The sequence below is a fragment of the Pan paniscus genome, chromosome 12 (assembly GCF_029289425.2).
Source record: "Pan paniscus chromosome 12, NHGRI_mPanPan1-v2.0_pri, whole genome shotgun sequence".
In the NCBI taxonomy this organism is placed as follows: domain Eukaryota; kingdom Metazoa; phylum Chordata; class Mammalia; order Primates; family Hominidae; genus Pan; species Pan paniscus.
In genome coordinates, this window is record NC_073261.2 from 49,341,583 (window position 1) to 49,366,805 (window position 25,223).

At 35.7% G+C, this 25,223-nt stretch overlaps 1 protein-coding gene and 1 long non-coding RNA gene across 3 annotated transcripts in view; one reads left to right on the forward strand and one right to left on the reverse strand.

The window, feature by feature from the left end:
• Positions 1-25,223, forward strand: part of LRRTM4 (leucine rich repeat transmembrane neuronal 4) — a 786,543-nt gene that overhangs the window by 510,671 nt on the left and 250,649 nt on the right. The gene's annotated exons all lie outside the window — the stretch shown is intronic.
• Positions 170-23,955, reverse strand: LOC130541215 (uncharacterized). The gene is made up of 4 exons (XR_008955259.2): positions 23,921-23,955; positions 22,424-22,512; positions 20,065-20,170; positions 170-934 (listed from the first exon to the last, which is right to left on the reverse strand). It is a non-coding gene; the product is annotated as an uncharacterized LOC130541215 (long non-coding RNA).

Below are 25,223 nucleotides of genomic sequence, written 5' to 3' on the forward strand. Positions count from 1 at the left end.
TGATGAAATTTTAAGTTTAATGATGGAAGACTGTCGGTACACTGTCCTGAGCAAAATAAAAGTGAGTAATATAATATGATATTGACTTGAAAAGGTCTTCTTTAGATGGTTTGGAAAATGACCATTTATTCTTCAAATTACTAAGAGATGGAAACTTACATTGTAATAAGAGGCATGAATTTATTGGTAGAGAAAGTGTGCTTAGTACAACAAATAATTTGAAGCAACAAAAGGGAAATTATGGAGGTGAAGGTGACTGCTGTTAAGAATCAAGATGTGGCTACTGCAGTGGCAGAACTGGTGTGTTCAAGTTTAATGTTAAAAATGCGAGGCTTACCACAGTCTTAGCTTTATTTTGAATCATACATGGAAATTAGAGGATCAATTACAGTCTTATCAGCAAGTGTGAAGGAACCATACCTTTTGGCACTTGAAAATGTGTTTACTAATATTTAATGTGTCCGTAAGACGCTTTGAAGGATATAGTTTATACAATTAGAACATTTGAGAGGGATGAGTCGTATTGCATGAATCATGCTTGTAATCGCTTTTGAAATTCAAAATCACTAGCAGGCTTTGAAAATGTGTGTTCAACTTCTAAGGAAAATGGGAGAAGACAAACCTCCCATGGTAAACAAAATAATGCTACAGAAAACGCTTCGGAGGAAAATAGTATTTCTTACAGACGCCAATGTTGAAATCATACAGTAATTACAAGAAAAGAAATTCACTGGATCTGACATTTTTTCCTTTGTGTTGGTCCATGAGTTGTCTATAAATGATGTCAGCTTTCCATTTGTGTTGAAAACATTCAGTGGTTTAGTGCCAGAGTGATTTTGACAAACTTTTTCATTGGTGCCAATTCTCACGATGGTGTGCTCTCAGCATTTGCCTTTGAATTTCAAATGATTGTAAAACTCCAGGGGTTCACACTCTGTGAATGAAAAGAGACAAGAAGATGTCAGTCAGTAAAACTGTTTAGCTGCATTTCATCGTTTTTTTTTCTTCTTTTTTTTTTTTTTTTCTTGTTGGCTCCAATGTGGCTTGAGACCTAGCATACTGTATGATACAGTAAAGTGTTAGACAGAAAGTGCTAACCCAGTCAGAAACAGTGAATCCTACAAGGAAAAAGTAATAAGCTACTAGAAAGGCATTGCCGACGCCTCGTCATGCCTTCAGGCCTAGAAAACAATTATAAAAATGGTATATTTGGAAATCACTGTGTCTCAGGCAGAAGCAATAAATTCACTGAGTTGATGTACATGATTTGACTACTGGTAAAAGGATGAGCTATATGGGAAACACACCTCAACAAGAAAGACAAGAGTATAGTCTGGTATCCAGATGTTATTCAATTATACAGCTGTCAGGAATTGCATTGACAACATTTAGTGAATTTAATCCTGGCAGCCCCTATGTTACTTGTTCTGTGGTGACAATGCCAGCAACCTTATTCAAAAAGCTTGATCAATATCATATCAGTGGTGAAATCAGACTATCCACAGTTATGCTGGCTTTTGAATAAAACTAAATTATTTTAAACATGTTGAAGAATCTGTACCATATATTCTGTGATATCTCCATGATTCTGCTTTTAGGAATTTGGCTTGAATTTATTTAAAAAAAATACAGATTACAATTATCAGAGAAACAAAGGTTAGAGGTTTTACATATCAGCTTTCACTTAAGATGTAAACCTAAATGTGTGTACCACCAGTTCAAGTAATTTTCCTTTAGTTATTGGGACTTAAAGGTAAAGATTGCCATTTGGGATGAGATTAATATATGCTAATACCACACAATATTTGAAGTTTTTACTTATTCTCTTTTTTCATTGTCTCTTTCACTGATGCCTCTGGCCAAACATAAGCGATTGGTTAAACAACAGGATGCTACAATTGTTCACTTTGGTGTGGTTTACATTTTCCTTCTGTATTTCAGTTTGGTGCAGTGGAGATTAATACCTTAGTTAATAAATCTGGAACACAGTAAAAGTGTGCATTTTCAGTGAATGACTCAATTCATTGAAGGAACAATGAAGCTATATGAAAGCTATCTTGGATATAGGACAAAATCACTTAACCTTTGCCATGTCTTTTGTTGGATGGTGTAGGTTATGGAGTTGTACTCAGCAGCTGATTCCAGGAGAGTAATTAGTAAAAGAGCCAATTTTCTATTCACAGAACTCTCTCTCTGAAGCCGAATGGAAGACATGTAGCCTTTTCTTTTCCACCGACCCATTGCAAGAAGACTATAAATACCTTCCTTTATTCTTTCCCTTTAGAGAGACTTGAATGGTGAGATTTACTTGCAAAATTATTCAATAATATGTCAGCCAAATGTACAAGTTAGTAACAAACCTATGTTGCCATTTTTATAGACAGCAAAAGGACTATGGCAGATTAACACTTTCTCAGACCTTGTAATTAATTTTTCCTTAGTCCTCCAATGAATGGAAACGGCTATTTCTGTGTATAGACTTTCATTGCTTTCCAAATATATTCTTTCACATGGGAATGAAATTTGGTCATATAGCCAATATATCTCAGCAAATTTTACATGCATGACTCTATCTTCATATTGATCTTTTTAAATTGCTGTAATATTTTGCACTGTGTCTAAAGTTACTCAGCATTTCTTTTAATATAATATAAAAGGAAGCCTTGATGATTGCTTCCTCTTTTTACTCACAATCCTCTGCGCTTCTTAGTCTTACTTCTCTTAGATAACAGAATTGCAAATGTGCCCACACTTCATCTTGTGTGTGCATATATGTATATGTGTGTGTGTGTGTATATATATATATTCCTCTTTATTTATTACAGGAAAATTTCAAATTCTCTTGAGTTTCTATTATTGTCAGCTTGCCCAAGTTAAAATTTAATCTTTTTATTAACTCAAACTGTTCATACTATAAAGAACAAAAACAAAAAACAAAGCCAACATTCCCATCATATTAGGTATTCCTCTTCCTATAAAGCTCATCTTTTGTCCTCCTTGAACCTGGATGCCAAAGGATGTTTGTGTCAATGTGATTGGCTAGAGACACATTTGGTACAACTGCTGTCCTCTGGACTTAACGGGTCTCCACAGGACTAAGGTCTGCTCTGACCTCTTCTCTTGGTGTTCAACTTTGATTTCCACTGAAGCTTAGCTGGTCTTGCCTGTTTCTTGTGAGCGGCTTGTTCCCACCTGCCATAGACAAGCATCAAAAGGTCCAATTGCAATCCCTCTATTGTGATTCCAGACCTTTCTAGTCTCCCGGTTGTCTTCAAATATTCCATGATCCCCAGAAGTCTAGAATCTCTCCGCTTATTTTTGTGCATCATGATGATGTCTGCAGGTTCTGGGGGCTACTCTCCAGCTCAACAACTTATACATCTTCCTTAGCTCTTAACCCTCTATACCTCAGAATGCTGCATTGAATACAGGACTTTGCAATTGGCATTGGCCCTAATGTTATGATTTTCTTCTCATTCCTCTAATCCTCATCTACCAAAATAAAATTTTCTGGAAGCTTTACTTTTGGAATGATAATATTCCTAGGTCATATTTCTCAACCAATTTCCACCATAGCACAGGGAACATCTCTTTAGTATGTGATTTAGTAAAAATGAGCTTGAGAATTTAGAAAAAATCTTATTTCTTAAAGTCTTAGGTTTGAAATTATTGTAATTCCTTAGATTCCCAAAGTGTTAGGGTCCAGATTAAAGAATGTACCCCAGCCCATTCTAAGGTCCATTTTATTCTAAGCCATATTTTTACCCCTTAAGAAACGAATGTCCTTTGTTTAAAACATAAAAATTCTCAGAAGAGCATGGTTGAAAAGGAAAATATTGAATCATATGTGAGAAAATATTTTAAATATATATCATTTTGGGGTTTCGATTTATGTATTTATTTAAGAGTTTGTATTCTGGATTCCAGATTACCCAGATTTGAGTTTAAATCCTGACTCTTCTATTTGCTATGTGATTATGAACCTTAACTATCCTCTTTGTGCCTCAGTTTCTCTGTATGTAAAATAAGAACAATAATAGTATCTATGCACTAACACAAGAGGATGTTAATACATAAGCTAATATTTGTGAAGTGTTTAGAATACTTCTGTATTAGTCTGTTCTCACACTGCTAATAAACACATACCTGAGAGTGAGTAATTTATAAAGGAAAGAGGTTTGACTCACAGTTCCACACAGCTGGAGAGGCCTCACGATCACTGCGGAAGGTGAATGAGCAGCAAAGTCATGTCTTACATGGTATCAGGCAAGAGGGCATGTGCAGGGGAACTCCCTTTATAAAACCATCAGATCTTATGAGACAGATTCATTATCATGACAAAAGCACAAGAAAAATCTGCTCCCATGATTCAATTACCTCCCACCGGGTCCCTTCCATGACATGTGGGGATTATTACAATTCAAGGTGAGATTTGAGTGGGGAAATGGAGCCAAACCGTATCATTGCACCCCTGGCCCCTCCTAAATTTCATGTCCTCACATATTAAAACACAATCAGCCAGGCACGGTGGCTCACGCCTGTAATCCCAGCACTTTGGGAGGCCAAGGCAGGTGGATTACAAGGTCAAGAGTTCAAGACCAGCCTGACCAAGATGGTTGAAACCCTGTCTCTACTAAAATTACAAAAATTAGCTGGGTGTGGTGGCAAGCATGTATAATCCCAGCTACTCAGGAGGCTGAGGCAGGCGAATCCCTTGACCAGGGCAGCAGAGGTTGCAGTGAGCTGAGATCATGCCACTGTACTCCAGCCCGAGTGACAGAGTGAGACTCTGTCTCAAAGAAACAAAACAAAACAAAAACAATCATGCCTTCCAACAGTCCCCCAAAGTCTTAACTAACTCCAGCATTAACCCAAAAGTCCAAGTCCAAAATCTCATTGCAGACAAGGCAAGTCCCTTCCATCTAGGAGCGTGTAAAATCAAATGCAAGTTAATTACTTTTTAGATACAACTGGGGTACAGGCATTGGTAAATACACCCATTCCAAATGAGATAAGTTGGCCAAAACAAAGGGTTACAGGCCCCATGCAAGTCAGAAATCCAGTGGGGCAGTCAAATCTTAAAACTTTGAAATAATCTTTGACTCCATGTTTCACATCTAGGTCATGCTGATGCAAGATGTGGATTTTCACGACCTTGGGCACCTTCACTCCTGTGCAGTTGCAGGATTCAGCCACCCTCCTGGCTGCTTTCATGTGCTGGCAGTGAGTGTCTGTGGCTTTTCCAGGTGCATGGCAAAAGTTGTCAGTGGATCTACCATTCTAGGGTCTGGAGGACGGTGGCCCTATTCTCACAGCTCCAATAGACAGTGCCCCAGTGGGAACTCTGTGTGGGGGCTCCGACCCTACATTTCTCCTCTGCACTGCTCTAGCAGAGGTTCTCCATGAGGGCACCACCACTGTAGCACACTTCTGCCTGAACATCCAGGTGTTTTCATACATGCTCTGAAATCTAGGCAAAGGTTCACAAACCTCAATTCTTGACTTCTGTGTACCCACAAGCTCAGCACCATGTGGAAGCTGCTGAGGCTTGGAGCTTGCACCCTCTCAAGCCATGTCCCAAGATATACTTTGGTCTCTTTTGGCCATGACTAGAGCAGTTGGGATGCAGGGCACCAAGTACGTAGGCTGCACACAGCAGGCGTCCCTGGACCCAGCTCAGGAAACCATTTTTCCCTCCTAGGCCTCTGGGCTTATCATGGGGGTTGGGGACTGTCACCTTGGCAATTAACATTTGGCTCCTTGTTGCTTATGCAAATGTCTGCTGAAGGCTTGAATTTCTCCCCAGAAAATGGGGTTTTCTTTTCTACTGCATTTCAGGCTGCAAATTTTTCAAACTTTTATGCTCTACTTCCTCTTGAACACTTTGCTACTTAGAAATTTCTTCCAATGGATACCCTAAATTATTTCTCTCAAGTTCAAAGTTCCACAGATCTTTAGGACAGTGGCAAAATGCTGCCAGTTTCTTTGCATAGGAAGAGTGATCTTTGTTCCAGCTCGCAACAAGTTTTTCATGTCCTTGTGAGACCACCTCAGCCTGGATTTTATTGTTCATAACACTATTAGCTTTTTGGTCAAAACCATTCAACAAGTCTCTAAGAAGTTCCAAACTTTTCCACATGTTTCTGTCTTCTGAGCCCTCCAATCTGTTCCAACCTCTGCCTGTTGCCCAGTTCCAAAGTTGCTTCCACATTTTCAGGTGTCTTTACAGCAGTGCCCCACTACCCAGTACCAATTTACTGTATTAGTCTGTTCTCACACTACTAATAAAGACATACCTGAGACTGGGTAATTTATAAAGGGAAGAGGTTTAATTAACTCATAATTCTACATGGCAAGAAAGGCCTCACAATCATGGTAGAAGGCAAATAAGGATCACAGTCACATCTTACATGGTGGCAGGCAAAGGTGATATACAGGGAAACTTCCCTTTACAAAACCATCAGATCTCTTGAGACTTATTCACTATCACAAGAAAAGCATGAGAAAAAACCCATCTGCATGATTCAGTTACCTCCCACCAGGTCCCTCCTACAACACGTGGGGATTATTACAATTCAAGGTGAGATTTCGGTGGGGGTGCAAAGCCAATACATATCAACTTCCTAGTATATTATAAGCTCTACATAAGTAGTTAATATTTATTATAATAATAATGAAAATAAGCAAATAAAAGTAAAATAGAATCTATAATTATAAAAAAAGCTTAAATTATTTTATAAGAAACACAAACATGGACAAAATTCTATCAACAGGAAGAAAATAACAAATAAGAACATAAAAAGCTGAAGTTACAGAATAAGGGAGTTTCAGAGAAGAGAAATTCCATATATTCTTATCGCAAAGTAAAAACTACACATAAAAAATTAAAAATAAACAGAAATTATACTGAGTACCCACTATATGGCTATATGTCAAGTCTATTCTACATACTGAAGTTACCACTGTTGACAAGACAAATAAGTTCCTTGCTCTGTGTAGCATAAATTATTGGTGTGGTCCAGAAAACTAGCAAACAAGTAAAAATGAATAGAATAAATTAAAATATTATTAAGTACTCCAAAACGTAAGCTCAATAAATAGAACAGGATAATGTGATGAAGAGTATTGATGGGAGAGGTAGAGCTTAGATTCTGTGTTCTAAGAAGCATCTCTTAAAAAGAGACTTTTTAAGCAGAGACCTAAATGATGAGAAAAAGACAATCTTGGGAGGAGGTGAGAGCAAGGACACCAAGGAAGCAACAAGGGCAAGGAGAGAACAAGGTGTTTTCAGAAATCAAAAACGGCACTGTGGAGTAAAGTCTTGGGAGTTTAAGCAGAAGAGTGGCACATTCTGCTTACATTTTTAAAAGAATGCTCTGGCTTCTATGAAAAGAATAGATTGTTTGAGGCTAATATGGACATAGGGATAGCACTTAGAAGGAAATAGTTGTATTTCCAGTTAGCAATGGTGTCAGATTAGGTAGTCAGCAATGGTGGTTATGGGGAAACAGACCCATATACTATTTATTTGAAAATGTATTGTAGTATTTGCTGGGGATCTGCATACAGGAAAAAATGACTTCCTCTAGCCAAGAATTGGGCATCTACCACATGACTCTCATTAACACATGATTTTTCCAGCTTCTCTTTTAGAAATCTGGGTAGGACACCAAATTTCACTCCTTCTGAAATTACTTTGCAGTCCCCAATTTTAGAGCATCTGGTACTGGCCAGCAAATGAACTCTAAAAGGCTATTTTAAAAGGAAGCTAACATATATGTTTGAAAAGAGGCCAAGTATACATTTGAAAACAGGGGACTCACAATATTATTTGAGAATAATACAGAGTGTGACATTGAAGATTTGCAAAGTCATCATGATGTTGATTCTAAGAGAGTAAAATGTTAAGCATGTATTTTATAAATTGTGTGGAAGAAAATCAATCAAGCCCTATTAACATAAGCTTTTATTGAAAATGCCAGGCATGAGAAGGCTCCAAATGAACATTCATACTTGGAGCAGGAGGGCAGAGTGTTTTAAGGAGGCTTAACAGGAGGGGTGAGCTGAAGTTCATGTTTGTCATAGATATTTCTCGAAAAGAAAGGGATTGTGCAGATCCGTTATTGTTTAGGCAATAAGACTTTTGTCAACAGTGTTGAACGAAAGCAGTTAGGAGTTGAGATTGTATACAAGGGCATGGGAGAAAGGCTCAGGAAGCACTGTGGAAAATTCTTTGTCCTTCAGTGTCTCTCGCAATTGAGTTTTAATTTTTGGAATACCTTACATGGCCTGTATTGGATATCGAGGGGCTGATTTTGTAGTGAATGTAGATATAGAAAAGTGGCTATAAGGATAAAGGAAAGACAGAACTCTAGGGTGGTGCCTTGATTTTGGGCTGTTTATTGATTCTACTCTTGCCTCCTATCCATAAAGAAGTATTAATGAGAAATTCTCATGCAGAGAAAGGGAATGTTTGATCCACTAAACTCCTAGCACATGCACATACTTGCCTTAGGAATGTTGTATTGCATTCTGATATGGTTGGCTTGTTGAGGTAGCAGGTAGATCACCTTCCTGGGAATTGGGACCCAGGATCTCCATGAAATATATTCATCATTTCAGATTCCCTGTCAGTTATTCAAGAAAAAAGTGTAATCCTAAAACAATAATCAGAATTCACAAGGTAAGCCTAGGGCACACTGGAGAGTAAGTGTCTTCTCTCTTTGGGCCTTACTTTTTTGAGTGTAGATTTTAAGGAGGGCTGGTATAGGTTTCTCTGCACCAGCTGCTGAGATGACAGCTGCTACAGCCCTAAAAGTCAGCACTTCAATGGGTTGAGCCTAAAGCTTCAGAAAACAAGGCAGGATAACTTTAGTTAGTTAGCTTAAATATACTGAACACATTTTTGTATCCTTTGGGCTTAGGAAGAATATTTTATTTGTGTGTCTTAAGTTCTGTTGTTGCTGGTGTTTAAATGTCTCAAATCGTTCTCCCCTGAGGTATAAGGTAGCTTCTTTTGAAATAAAATACTAAGGAGGCACAGTGCCTTTCCAAGGGCAAGGAGATTCCCAGTGTACAAGAATCAAGGTGTTGCTATGTGAAAGGTCCCTCCGCAGCCACCATGGAGGCTCAGGGATTCATTTCAGGAAAAGAAGAAAAAAAAAAAGGAATCTTCCTGATGACAGAGCAGAATCTAAATAATAGTTATGAAGAAAAACAAGATGTAGGAATGACCAAAATAATTTTAGTCATTCTACTACTCTTGAGTTCTATAAGTTTCCAAAACAAACCAAAACATGAATCTCTCTTGTGCTTCCTGTTCCACAAACAACAAACTGAAAGGACAATAAAGAGATACCTTCCACTTCATCTTACTTAGGGCAGCCTCTTCTACCAGTGGGCAATACTGTGCCTTTGCCGTATGCAGTCCCTGAGCACAGTTAATGTTAAAAGTTAGAAGTTGCTTAGCAACCCCTTTACTACTTACATGTTGTAGATACAACTGACAAGACCAAGGGCATAAGCAATGCTCTACCTTTCTACTAACAGGTTTGCATACACTCTCCCAAGCTCTCATTTATTGTAACCTTTTGAATTTGAAATATCAGCATCTTTGTAATGGAGAAGACCACACAATTACTAACCCTTTTTTTTTTTCTAGAAATCCCTTAAGGCTGAGAAGGAGTTAGACTGTATGTTCAGTCCAAAAGAAGAAATTGCTCAATAATGAGGGCAAAACATTCTCCTGTGTCCAGCTGTCCCCACAGGCTCATTCACAGTTTTGATTCAGGGTCATGCTTTTCCATCTATGGACATACTTTCCCAGGCTTTCTCCATATCAGCCATTGTCTGGGGCTTTTGTCAATTCATCAAGTCCAGTGAAGCTAAGAAACCAAAAATTCATGTAGGTGATATTTTTCAGTCTACCTTCAGTAATGTCTAAAGAAGAACAGTCTATTGTACAGCTTTCTAGCTGAAAGAAGCTATTATCATTGTCTATTTCATTCTTTCCATAGTATATAGGGCTGTCACTCTGCCCTTGTGCACTTTTAAACTGAAGCAACTTAGTTTTAAGGTAGAATGAAAACCACCTAAAAATGGTATGTTGAAGCAGTTTTATAAAAGTTTGGAATCTACATTATATAATTGTTCAAAATGACTTTTAGTTGAGATCCTGAGACAAATGGAAAATAGGTACAGACAGGGAAATTCTAAACTGTGTGCCGTGAAAGACAAAATTGAATTCAGTATTATCTGGGTGAAGAAAATTCAGTATGCCAGATACATGCAGATTGTTTCTACTGTATTAACAGTTTAAGTGATTCAACTTTTAAAATCTGAAAGGTAGAAAAGCTGGAGAAATTTCACATGCCCTTCTATTCCTGTCATGATTCAAAATGGAGTATCTCTGTTTTGGCCCGCCTAGGCTCAATATATGTTGATTTTTAAAAATTGAGAGAAACTGTTTATGTACCTCACATGATCATTTGCAAACTCCTCACCAACACTTTTTTTTTGTTTCCTTTTGTGTTTTCCTTCCTGGATTTAAGCATTTTTTGCAGCTCTACGATTGGCCCCTAGAGAGTCTTAAGTCACAGCCATCATTACTGTGTACCAGTTGCTCAAGTACATCTTGAGATTCTATCAAGATATTTTCTGAAACTGTTCACTTGAGAATTGTATCAGTCTAACTAGAGAGCTGAGGGATTTGGATCATACCCACAGCTGCCATACAGTAGCTTCCCAGGGCACCTACAGCTGGGGTTAACATTAACGTGTGGCCCTTCTACTATCTATATTTTAATCAATTTGAGTGCTGCTTAAGCAAACAGATCCATGATGCACACACACTACTCCTCCCCAACACAGAGCAACAGTAACAACAATAATATCAACAACCATCTAAGAAGTCAAAAACTTCAGGATGAGACCCAGGAGTCTGCACTCAACTCTCTAGTTAGACTGATAGGAAATAGAAAGAAACACATGTTAGGGCAAGTAGTTACAGTTCTTATACTGTTGAGTAATATTCTTTATGATAGTGGTTTAATTACGTTGATTTATCGATTTTGCTGCAGTTCAGTTTGAAAGTGTTTGGGATGAGTCATAACCACAAAGGGGCTGTAAGTCAGGACTGACTGAAAGAAATCTCAACGTACGCCAGATGTTAAGAAAAAAAAAAAAAAAAAAAAAAAAACAGAAAATAGAGAGGAAAAACTGAGGGAAGGGTAACTAGGGATTGTGACAGCGACTGTTTTTGTCACATTGTGTTTTTTGTTTTTTTGGGTTTTTTTTTCTCTCCAACGGGATACACATAAATTTTATAGCGGTGGATATCAGACTTCAATGTGTACAAAAATTGCCTGGGGTTTCTTGTTAAATGTGCAGATTCCTGGATCTCATCCTGAAGTTTTTGACTTCATAGTTGGTTGTTGACATTATTGTTGTTACTGTTGTTCTGTGTGTGTTGGGGAGGGGTAGTGTGTGTGCATCATGGATCTGTTTGTTTAAGCAGCACTCAAATTGATTATAATATAGATAGTAGAAGGGCCACACATTATTATTAACCCCAGCTGTAGGTGCCCTGGGAAGATACTGCATGGCAGCTGTGAGTATGATCCAAATCCCTCAGCTCTCTAGTTAGACTGGTGATGTAACCCTCTAAACCTATGTAGGAAATAGGAAGGATTAAACAGAATAAGCTGAATGGGATAGCAGGCAGTGTATTGTATGTAACAGATACTCCGTAGATCAGCAGTCCCCAACCATTTCTGGCACCAGGGACTGGTTTCATGGATGACATTTTTCCACAGACATGGGGAGCAGGGTGGGATGGTTTTAGGATGATTCAAGCATATTACATGTATTGTGCAATTTATTTCTATTATTATTATATTGTAATATATAATGAAATAATTATACAACTCACCATAATGTATAATCAGTGGAAGCCCTGAACTTGTTTTTCTGTAACTAGACAGTCCCATCTTGGGGTGATGGGAGACAGTAACATATCATCAGGCATTAGATTCTTATAAGGAGTGTGCAACCTAGATCCCTCACATGCGCAGTTCACAATAGGGTTCACGCTTCTTTGAGAATCTAATGATGCCACTGATCTGATTGGAGGTGGAACTCAGGCAGTAATGCAAGCTATAGGGAGCAACTGTAGATACAGATGAAGCTTCACTTGCTGGCCGGTGCTCACCTCCTGCTGTGCGGCCCAATTCCTAACAGGCCATGGACTGGTACCGCTCTGTGACCTGGGAGTTGGGGACCCCTGCCATAGAATGTTAGTTCAATTTTCTCTAGCTCTGTCACCAACCACATATTCTTAAATGTGACTTCATGGGTTCTTCTTTGTAAACAGTGATGGTATAAATTAGTAGACTGAATCAGCAAGTGGGAGCAGTATGGTATCAAGGAAAACTGGTTTGAGCTTTGGTGGATCTCATGAGACAGTAACTCAATTTTGTCACACCATTTTAGGGTTTCAGATTCATATTTCATCAGTGTTCATGCGTGATGAGGCCTGAGCTGGAGGACTGAGTCATGCTGAATAAAACATCTCAACAAACTAAGGCAAATAAGAGATTTTTAAATCATCAAACTTACAGTGAGAAATAAAGCATTTATACTGGTAGGTACACCAACATATTTACAATCAATGAGCTCTACTGCTGTATTTGAACTGCATGAGAATCAAGAAAAAAATCAGGACTGAAAGTAAAAATTCACTTCTAGAAATCAGTGTCAAAGAGATATAAATATTTGAAGCCCATTTGATTGAGCTTCATAAATTGATAGTTGCTGGGGGAACATGAAATCAGAACAGGGGAAATTAGGTTAATTAAAATTTTACTGACTTTGAAATAAGACATCCTGAGAAAGCTATCTAAAAAAATCTAGCTCTGCATAAATACTCAAAATCACTTGACAACACCCTGTCCTTTAGCTCTGGCTCCTTCTCCCTTGATGAGGACCAGCATTTCTTTCTCAGCATAGGTATTTGCCAGGCTTGATATGTGCTGTTTATCATTTCCTGTATGTATAGAAACATTGACAAGTTCCAGCCAAGCATCTGCAGGAGTGAGCCTCTAAGAAATAGATTGCAATAGGTATGACTCTCAGGCCAATAACTCCGTTATGTCAATTATATAATTTTGTTTTCTATAACTACACTTAATTTCATTTTAACATTTTTTTCTCAGCAGATTGTGAGGAAACTTTTCATCAATCATTACTAACAGTGTGCATTTGCTCCTAAAGATTATTACCGGAGGTATTTTCCTCCCAACATCCTACTGTGGTCATAAATGCTTATGACATTTTTCATATTTCCAGGCAAGAGAATATTTGTATTAAGTTTGCACTTAAGAATTAGTGCAGCTTTATAGTCATTTTTTATTTTTCCTGTGAATTTTTACTAATATTAAGCAAAATTTTACTTGATCTTATACAATTATTAAGAGTTGTCTTTTCTCCATAATTTTCAAAGAAGTAACCTCGCTTAATTTTATTTTACCTCTGAAATAAGTCTTTGTTCAGGTAACCTGAAAAGAACACTTTATAGGACTCTAAGCAAAATTATGCAGATTGACACAATTTTCATTAGTAGGACACAGAATCTCTCATGATTAACATTATTTATTTAATAATTTCCCAACAGAGGTTTTGCTTAAATTCATGAGCTTTTGATATCATATTTCTCTAAATCTACAAAATTGATCTAAGTTACATTATCTAACAGTTCAATAATTTTCTCTGTTCTATGGCCCCTCTAAAATATATTACATCTATTGCTTGTTTATGATAACATGTTTAATTTTCAGAATTTCTAATTGGTACTTTTGCATGTCAACTCATTCCTGATATATATATACCTATGTTCTGTTCCATAGTTTCCTGTTGGTGATTTACGATCTTACTTCTTATTTTATCTCCCTGAGTATTTTAGGTAGATTCACTTTATAATCATTTTAAAAAAATACTACATTATCTGCATACCTTCATAAGTTAATTATTTCTCCCTGAGTTTTTTAAATAGTATGTTTAAGTTACTAGTTTTTTTCTCTGTGCTTTAGACCTTGATATGAAAATTCATCTTGAATAGGTGTTTGTGTATGCATGGGCATATATTTACTTCGTATTTCCCATGTTCACCCATCTGTGTCTAGTTGTTTCCAGCCTGCAAATTGGGATCTTATATTTATATTGGAGTCACAGAGTTCTCATCTTGTAGAGATGCCAGAGTTATAGTTCCTGAATCTATATGGCTTACCTTGGTCCCAGTTGTGTGGACATCTCTATTCCCTCCAGCTTTCCTAGGTAGCAACACTGGGCAATGACTGTGACTTTTTTGGATCTACTTTTGTGGGTGTTTCAGCTGTGACTAACAGGGGAATTTATTAATTTTTACTTTGATAGAGCCAGTCCCCCGTTTGCCTCCCCCAGAATTTGATCTAGAAACTTCATGGAATTATCATTCAGGCTTCATTTATTGCTGTGGGTTTCAGTTCAACATTTGTTCACTGAGATAGCTATATGGTGTAAAAGTACTGCAACTATCATGCTAGGTATTTAGAACCAAGGTGGAGAGGAATTCCACATATAGTTACAGCAATATCTTGACCAGAATTCACAAGCATAAACATTGTGCATCCATATTTCTCTTGAACATGAATTCAAAGGCAGAAAAGTAGTTCAATAATTGCTCTTGAATATGCTACTTTTAAAATATGTGTAAACTCAATTCATAGGAAATATGAAAATAAGGAATTATCTAGGTAGCTCTTTCCATTCGTAATTATTCCTTACCTTTCTTTCCGTCTCTTATATGCATTTTCTAAACTTTAGTTCTATAGAGCACACTTCAAAATTTAAAAGTTCAGTTTCTCGAGTCAAATTTCTCCTACCAATCTCAAGTCTTATAATAAGACAGACTTGTCAGTTATCAGATTCAACTCTGAGGTCTACCCTTGGAACTTTCCTCTTGATTTAGATAAAAATGTCAGGAAGGGGTTTGAGCAAAGATTTCATTTTCCTAGTTAGGTCAGATAATAATTTAGCTTAGATAGAATGCCATAAAATAGAGTTCCCTAGCTTTTTTTAAATAAAACTTTGTGTGCATTATTGTTGATAGTAGGGTGAATCAATTTCACACATTCATCAAAACAGCAGATAATACACTTTTATGTAATTATTTGCTGGATTTCCTTTACTATAAATACCACGTTCATAAAATCATGAGATAAATCTTCAGTGTATCAATCACAAATTACTCATCTTATTCTGTTAATTTTGATATTTCTTGAAAAGCTAATATTTCATAATATTTCTTATAGTTAGACTATGTCAAGAATGATGCAGGATTTGAAATTTTATCCTACTTACAAGCAAATAGGTTAGCCTGCCACAATCTCAATAATGGTAGCAGAAGTCTTGAGGCTCCTGGATCAGAGACATGGGATTTTATTGCTCATGGCACCAACAGTAGCCAAAGCCTCACGCTGATTTACATCAGTTCTCTATGCTCTCCAATCCTACTAAGGAAATGCAAAGGGCCCATTTTGGATGCTTGCACAGGAAATTGGTTATATGTTGCAGGATAGAAACACAGCTTGGGGGATTCACCATCATAGTATTTATTATTTTATTTTATTTTTTTCTCAATTGTTTATTTTTATAATTTTTAAAATAATTTCAACTTCTGCTTTAGATTCAAGGGGATACATGTGCAGGTTTGTTACATGTGTCTATTGTATGATACTGCCGTTTGGGATACAACTAATCCTGTCACTCAAGCAGTGAACATAATACTCAATAGGTAGTTTTTCAGTTATTTCCCACTGCCTCATTCCACCTCTAATTGTCTGCAGTGTCTATTGTTGCCGTGGACATTGGTATGTCCACGAGTACCCAATGTTTAGCTGCCACTTATAAGTGATAACATGTGGTGTTTGGTTTCCTGTTCCTGCATTAATCTGCTTAGGATAATGGCCTTTAGCGGCATCTATGTTGCTGAAAAAAAATATGTTTTCATTTTATGTTATGTCTGCATAGTATTCCATGGTGTATATGTACCAAATTTTTCTTTATCAAATCCACGAATGGTGGACACCTAGGTTGATTTCATATCTTTGCTATTGTGAATGGTGCTTCAATAAACTTACAAGGGCATGTGTCTTTTTGGTAGAACAATTTATTTCCCTTTAGATACATACCCATTGTTGGGACTGCTGGGTGGAATAGTATTTCTATTTTTACTTCTTTGAGAAATCTCCAAACTGCTTTCCACAGTGGCTAAACAAATTTACATTCCATGAAGAGCGTATAAGCATTCCTTCTTCTCTGTGGACTCATCAACATTTTTTGCTTTTGTATTTTTAATAATAGCCATTCTGACTTATGTGAGATAATATGTCACTGTGGTTTTGATTCACATTTCTCCGATTATTAGTAATGTTGGAATTTATTCATATGTTTGTAAGCCAAATGTATGTTTTCTTTTGAGAAGTGTCTGTTCATTTTCATTGCCAATTTTTTAATGGGGTTGGTTTTTGCTTGATGAGATATTTAAGTTCCTTATAGATTCTAGATATTAGATCTTTGTCAGATACATAGTTTGCAAGTATTTTCTTCCATTCCGTTGATTGTTTACTGATAGCTTTTTTTATCCTGTGCAAAAGCTCCTTTAATTAGTCCCTACTTCTCAATTTTTGCTTTTGTTGCAATTGTTTTTGAGGACTTAGTAACAAATTATTTGCAAAAGCTGATGTCCTGAATGGTATTTCCTAGGTTTTCTTCTAGGATTTTTACAGTTTGAGGTCTTACTTTTAAATATTTAGACCATCTTGAGTTATTTTTATATACACAGAAAGGTAAGGGTCCAGTTTTATTCTTTCAGATAGATTAGCCAGGTATCCAAGCACCAGTTATTGACGAGGAAGTCCTTTCCCCACTGCTTATTTCGGTTGAATTCATCAAAGATCAGATGGTTGTAGGTGTGGGCTTTATTTCTGGGTTTTCTAATGTGCTTCATTGGTTTAAGTGTCTCTCTTTGTACCAGTACCATGCTGTTTTGGTTACTTAAGCCTTATAGTATAATTTGAAGTCAAGTAATATGATACCCCCAGCTTTTTTTTTTTTTCCTCAGGATTTCTTTGGCTATCTTGGTTCATTTTTATTCCATATGAATTTTAGAATAGTTTTTTCTAATTCTGTAAAAAATGACACCGATATTTTGATAGGAATAGCATTGAATCTACAGATTGTTTTGGGCAGTATAGCCATTTTAATGATATTGATTCTTCCAATCCATGAACATGGATTGTTTTTCCATTTGTTTGTGTTGTCTTTGATTTCTTTCAGCAGTGTTTTGTAGTTCTCTTTGTGCAGATCTTTTACCTGCTTGGCTAGCCATATTCCTAGATATTTCATTTTCTTTGTGGCTGTTGAAAAATATTCTTGATTTTAATTTCAGCCTGGACATTATTTGTATATAGATACAACACTGATTTTTTTACATTAATTTTGTATCCCCAAACTTTAATAAAATTGTTTATCAATTTTATTAGACTTTAGGCAAAGTCTTTAGGGTTTTCTAGGTATAGAATCATATCATCAGCAAAACAGATAATTTGATTGCTTTTTCTATTTGGATGCCTTTCATTTCTTTCTCTTGCCTGGTTGCTTTGGCTAGCACATCAGTACTATGTTGAATAGGAGTGGTGAAAGTGGGCACCCTTGTCTTGTTTCAATTCTTAAGGATAATGCTTCCAGCATTTGCCCACCCATTATGATGTTGGCTGTTGGTTTTTCATAGATAGCTCTTATTATTTTGAGTCATGTTTCTTCACTGCCTAGTGTGCTGAGAATTTTTATCATGCAGGGATGTTAAATTGTATTAAAGGGGTTTTCCATGTCTATTGAGATGAGCATATGGTTTTTAAATTTGATTTTGTTTATGTGGTGAACCACATTTAATGACTCGTGCATGTTTAATCAATCTTAAATCCCAAGAATAAAGCCTAGTTTATTGTGGTGAATTAACTTTTTGGTGTTCTGTTGGATTCCAGTTGCTAATATTTTGTTGATGATTTTTGCATCTATGTTCATCAGGGATATTGGCTTTGAGTTTTCTTTTTTTTGTTGTGTTTGTGCCTGGTTTTATTATCAAGGTAATGCTGGATTCATAGAATGGTTTAGGGAGGAGCCCTCCTCTTTGATATTTTTGGAATAGTTTCAGTAGAATTGGTACCAGCTCTTCTCTGTACATCTGGTAGAATTTGGCTTTGAGCCCTTCTGGTCAAGTTCTCTTTTTTGTTGGTATTTTTTTATGATTGATGCAATTTCAGAACTCAATATTAGTCTGCTAAGGGCTTTAATTTCTTCCTGTATCAATCTTTGAAAGTTGTGCATTTCAAGGAATTTATTATAAATTTCTGCTAGAATTTGTACTTTGTGTGCATTGGTATGTTCATAACAGTGTTGGAGAATCTTTTGTATTTCTGTCACATAAGTTGTAATGTCATCTTTGTTGTTTCTACTTGGGCATACTTGAATCTTCTCTCTTTTTTCCTTTGTTAGTCTAGCTAGTGGTCTATTGATCTTGTTTGTCCTTTCAAACAATAAATTTTGGTTTTGTGATCCTTTGTATGAATTTTTGAGTCTCAATTTCATTCAGTTACACTCTCATTGTAGTTATTTCTTTTCTTCTGTTAGCTTTGGGGTTAATTTATTCTTGCTTTTCTAGTTCCTCTAGGTGTAATGTTAGATCATTAATTTGAGATCTTTCTAACTTCTTGATGTAGGCATCTATGACTAAAAATTTTGCTCTTAACACTGCCTATGTTGCATCCCAGAGATTTTGGTATGTTTGTCTCTGTTTTCATTTATTTCAAATAATGTTTTATTTCTGCCTTAATTTTCTTTTTTACCCAAAAGTCATTCATGAGCAAGTTGTTTAATTTCATGTAACTGTGTGGTTTACAGAGATCTTCTTGTTATTGATTTCTGTTTTGTTTCACTTTGGTTCAAGAGTGTGGTTGGTATGATTTTGATTTTTTAAAATTTATTGAGACATGCTTTATAGCCAAGCATGTGGTCAATCTTACAGTATGCTTCAGGTGCAGAAGACAATAATGTATATTTTGTGATTGATGGGTGCAATAGTCTGTAGGTGTCTATTAGGTCCAGTTGGTCAAGTATCAAATTTAAGTTCAGAATTTCTTTGTTAGTTTTCTGCCTCAATGATCTGTCTACGCACTATCAGTGGTTGTTGATGTCCCTCACTATTATTGTGTGGTTGTCTAAGTTTTTTTGTAGGTCTAGACCTATTTGTTTTATGAATCTGTGTGCTCCAATGTTGAGTGCATATGTACTAAGGATGGTTAAGTCTTCTTGTTAAAGTGAACCCTTTGTCATTATGTAATGCCCATTCTTTTCCTTTTTTACTATTGTTGGTTTAAAGTCTGTTTTATCTGATAGAAGGTAGTGACCCCTGCTCTTTCTTGTTTTCCATCTGCCTGACACATCTTTTTCCAACTCTTTGAGCCTAGGTGTGTTATTACATAGGAGATGAGTCTCTTAAAGACAGCAGATATATGGGTCTTGCTATTTTATCCAACTTACTCTGTACCTTTTAAGTGAGGTGTGTAGACTATTTACATTCAAGGTTAATATTGATGTATTAGGTTTTGACCTAATCATGAAGTTGTTAGCTGGTCATTTTGTAGTTTTTATTCTGTGGTTTCCCACCATCTTTTTAGAAAGCAAAAGGAAGTCTACTTTTTCATAGGTGGAAACGAAATTAAGATTGGATTAGAGGTGTTACTTATTTTTTCACAATTGCCCTGCAAAAACAACCCTGAGAAATTTTCCTGGTAAAGAGTGATTAAGGCATTGCCTTTTAGATTTACCCAGAAAGAACTTTTATGGATGCTCAAACTTCATGGGGTATTACCTCTGCCTAAACTAAATAATGAAGCATAATTTTATGAAACCTATTAGATATTTAAACATAATATGATTAACAATATAAGTAAATAGCCAGCAGTTACTCACCATTGTGCCATGTACTTTATCTGTTTTATCATAATTAGCTTCTATCATTTTTCCCATTGAACTTTTAGTCACTTCTTTTTGAGATAAGTAAACCAAATCTTAAATACTTTAAGATGGAAAAAAAGAAGTTTAGAAACATTATAGAAATACTTTTTATAAAATAATGATAATGACAACTACAATCAAAACAATAGTAATAATAAGCTTTAATATGACTGGTATAGATTTTTTAAATCTAACCCTCACAATAACACACTGAGATCCATTGTTGCCATTTCTAGCTCAGGATACTGAGATTAGGGAGATTAAGCAACCTTGGACAGGCTAACTATTCATTGCAAAGACAGGGAAAGATTGCTCCAGAACATGCATTTTCAACTCATTTGCTGTATTTTCTCTCAACAAGTAATTATGATTTCATACTAACAAAAGTATCCTTTTTGGTACTATATCCAACATATGCAATCTTTGTTTATGCTATTTTATACAGTTGCAGATTCAAAATTTTTATTAATTTTTCTATATTGAAACACAAATGAAGTAATTTGCTTCAAACCCTTAGATCATGAATAAGAAAATCTTTGTTGTGGGTTCTCTCACAGACCACTAATGCATGTTTTTGTGGAAAACTAGTAGCAATTTGGGAAGTATGAAAGCTGAACAGACCATTGTAGATACCATATTAAACAGATTGTTAAATTTTCAATCTACCTGCTACTCAGTCACTTTAACTGAACAATACATGTAATAATATGTAGAAATTTTATTGCCTAAAATAACTATTTGAGAAGCATTGAAATTGTTGGGAAAAATTATTTGATAAGATGCTTGAAGTAAAAGTTAAGAAAAGACACATTTTTGTTTTCATAATAATTGATAATACCTGAAGTATTTTAAGTGATTATTTCTCAGAGGTTATTTGTTTTGCTAAACACTACAGTAAGATTTATTTTACGAATCTGAGTTTTGTAGCTTCAGTTCCCTCATACCACTGCCTCCCAGAATAGAATTAATAGTTTTCTGGTGGCAATTCTGGTAAAAAGGTGATAGGAGATGTCAAGTCCGGGTAACGCGTGGGGAAGAAAGAATGGGGTGGCGGGGCTGGAGGAGGACCACCTGTTATGGAACTGACGAGAGTTCTTGGAGAACAGAAATATTTAATAAGAATTTTTAAGGTGTTTCACTATAATATATGCAATGTAATGACTAAGTTTATAGCCTCTACAAAATATTTAGTAGAAAATTTGGGGCTTTTAAAAGGTTTTATTGTTTCTTTTTGAGGAATTCGAAGGGGTGACTTTTGAAATACACGATTTCAGTAATTGCAGCATAGTGTAAGTTGATGTCCATAGCATAAGGGAAAAAAGAAAACTCTTGTGTAGACTGGAACATTCCATCACCATGGCAACTTTATGGAGAACAAATTTCTCTGAATTAGCAGCTGGGTCAAGGATATTATCATCATCAGCCACCTCAATGCCCCTGATTTAGATTTTACTGGAACATGTACCATGTTTTGGTAGATTGCTGGCCTACCACGGACATGTAAAGGATTCATTCTACTCATTTCTTTCCTTGTGCTTAAGGAGACTTGCTATGAAATTATCGAGTTGAGCCTTTACCTGTTAAAGTTATCGATATCAATGACAAAAAAATGGAAGAGGAAGCATTTGGAGAAATTAGGTTGGCTGCAGACTGGAAAACACAAGAAAACCCATAGTAATGATTAGAACTAATTATAGAGGCAAATGAAAGTTGACATAAGAAAAAAGAACCCAGAGCTAGAGTATAAAGAAAGTATCTAAGAGTGACTTCGTAGTCTCTAAATATTCTTTTATCACACATAATACTAGTAAAGTTTTTAAAGCATTTACCCTGCATATTTAGCATTTGAAATTTATTCATATAATAAATATATTCCATAGCAATCATTATTAGTACTCACCAATATTCAGCTCTTTTCTTTTTTGGGCATATGGGTGACTATATTTCCTGGCCCTTTTAGTCAGTGGAGTAGTGAAATGTCCTGCAGAATTTTCCCGGTGTTTCTTTTTCAGGCCTCCAAAGTGGAGGACACCATGTGCTCATGTTAGTGCATCTACAGGATAATGGAGACTCTGTCGTACTGGTTGTTCGAGAAACTGTGTGGAGCAAAGCCCTAGGCAAACTATTGTGGCTTAAAACTCTAAAATACATTTATCTCTCATTTTTCTGACCATAAGAGATGAATGTATTTTACAATATTAAGCCATTGAAATTTTGAAATTGTTACTGCATCATTACTTAGATTATTGTAAGCAACATACACACACAGGTGAAACTTAAAATTACTAATACAAAAATATATATAGAAACTCACATATCTTCTTTCTGTACCCCATTGCATATTTCTGAGCATTCCCTTGGATCCTTTTGCTCCCATTTGGAAATCACTGCTCTAGACATCACCTAATATTACCAAGAGAATATATAGACATATAAGGTCAATTATGATAATTCTTTAGAGTTTTATTTTTAAAAGAATAAATTATTTAATCCTGAAAAGTGTGCACTTTGTCACCAGGTGAAGTTTGGGTACTTTCCTTGCATGTTATAAGTGCTAGCATTCTGGCTACAATCAGATGTTATACAACCTTTGGTTATAAAAAGAAACAATACTTCTTAAAAAGAAAATGTAAAAATTAGTAATGAATACTGTAAAAGACAATTCTTACATAGAATTTACAAAAAATGTGAGGATTAAATAAATAAGAATTGTTATTCCTAACATATATCATTCTTCGAAAATACTCCAGATTTTATTTTTTTCATGCTTTCTAAAAAATAAATAAAAGAATACTTTATTGAAGCCAATATCTTCCCACTATTGGCTACTGACTGTCAGATAAATATGGTGTCATAATAGTTTATGCTACCTAGTTATTTGAAATGTTTTCTATCAGTTACCATGCAAATTGAAGATGAGGTAATGTATTTGCCATGTTTATTTTAGTCGCATACAATAGAAAGTAAAATCAAATTAGCTAAAGCAAAAGAAGAAATGTATTGGCCTATATAGCTGCAAAGTCCAAGGAGTAAACTTGCTTTAGGCATGGCTGAATCCAAGAGTACAAACAATATCATTAGAGATCTATCTCATTTTCTGTCTCTCGGCTCAGGTTTTCTCCCTGTTGATTTTCTTTTCAAACAAACTTATTCTGTGTGCCAGGATAGCTGTGCCAGTTAGTTCTGGGCTTTCATTATGTTCAACTTCTGAGATTTCAGTAGCAAGATAAATCTTTGTAATTACCATGCCCCCAAAATGTTCAGATTAGCCACATTAGTTACATGTCTTCTGTAATGTAAAAGCACAAACAACTATTGGTTTCTTGGCAGGAGAGAAGACCTCCAAAAAGGAAAAGACCTAAGTAACTTAGAAATGGAAAAATCTGACCTATGCAGGGAGGGCTTCTGATTTAGCTCTTGCAGACATCATATCTTGAAAAGAAATCTCTCTAGTATATTTTTGGTTAAAGACTACGAAATGAAATCTTCTACAGTGCTAAATCTCCTGCAGCCAAATCATTTTTAGTAATCAATAGCATAAGAAAGGATAATAATGCTTTCCTTTACAACTAAAAGAACAGAATTTTAAATGCACACTCTTCAGAAGTTCAAGTCAAACAATGAAAATTCAAGTAGATATTCAGAAAGAACATCTCAAACAAAAGTAGCACTGCTAAAATGCAAAAGTCCAATGAAAATCTAGAGTTAACATTATTTAAAATCTAACTAGATTAATCACTCATATCTCTAGATGGCAAAGCACATGATAAAATTAAAAGTTACAATGCGAATGGAAGGTCAAGAACTCTACCCTTTACTAGAAGCGGCCAAGTGAAAGATTGTGAACTGTGATCTCAGTGGTTCAGAGGGTGAATTACTTGTTTTCAGGTCTTTGAAATCTCTAAGTAAGAATGTTAGTGGAGTAGAGTGGGGCAAATTCATTCTTCCTGCTCAGTCATTAATGACTCATATTGTCTTTCAATATTCTCTTTTATGATTAAAAATGATGCATGCGTAGTACATTAACAGAGCCACTATAATATACAAACACAATGCCATTCAAAAAAGCCAGTGTTTTGCTTAAAAAAAATTTTTTTTAAAGCATTAGATTTTATCTCCTTTTTGATTGCCTCTCACATTAGTCAGAAGCCTCTAACTTCCTGGATTCCTTAACAAAAACTTGAAATCATGCGGCAAGACATTTGACATAACAGAATTTTCACTAACATCCTTTCAGCAGCTAGCAACTTTAGTCTCAGGAGGAGATCTTTCACCCCGCTCTGGGTTATTAAAGCTAATTAAAGTGATGACCCTTGTTTGCCATACTGTCACTCAAGGTCTCTGGAAGGGACATCCTATTCCTTCTTATTCCTCTGTTCCTTTTCTGTGGTGTTAGCAGAAGAAAGGAAAGAAATGCTATCCCACTGGGGCTCTAAGCTGAAAGCAAACCCTGTGAATCATTCTTTTTACAGAAGCAGCAATCTCTCAATTTACTTTTAAGGAAACATTATCCGCCACCATTTAATTCACAGGTGGGGAACTGTTTAAATATAAACAATTTTTACATCTTTCTAATACAAACTCTTTCACCAAATTTTCTAAATTAGGAACGCATCTTTTTTTACAAACTAATCTCAAAATTTTAAAAGCTCTTCTAAAGTGTACCAAAATTTTGATAGAAGATAAAGAATTCCTTTTGGGGGAATTGTATAAGAGAAACTGCTTGAATTTACGGGATTTTGAAAGACCCACTCATACAAAGAAAATTAATACTTTAAAAAAACTTTATTTTCAATGTCTAGAATGCTGTTGTAGTGAAACTTCTATCCTCTGATTTTCCCCAAATTTCAGAAAAAATAATTATTTTGCTCTGAAACGAGTTAATAATGCTTGCTTTTTCAAATTCCCCTTTACTATCTACTTGTGCAAATGTAAGTATGTTATGTCTACATCAATTTTTTCATCATGTTAACTTGAGTGTGAGCAGCAATATAGTTAGGAATGCTTTGAGCTGCAGTAAATACACTTAACATGAGCTTAAACAAGTAGGAGTTTATTCTCCTAGATAAAGAATCTTGAAAATAGTAGTTTAGTGGTAATTCATTGGCTCCATC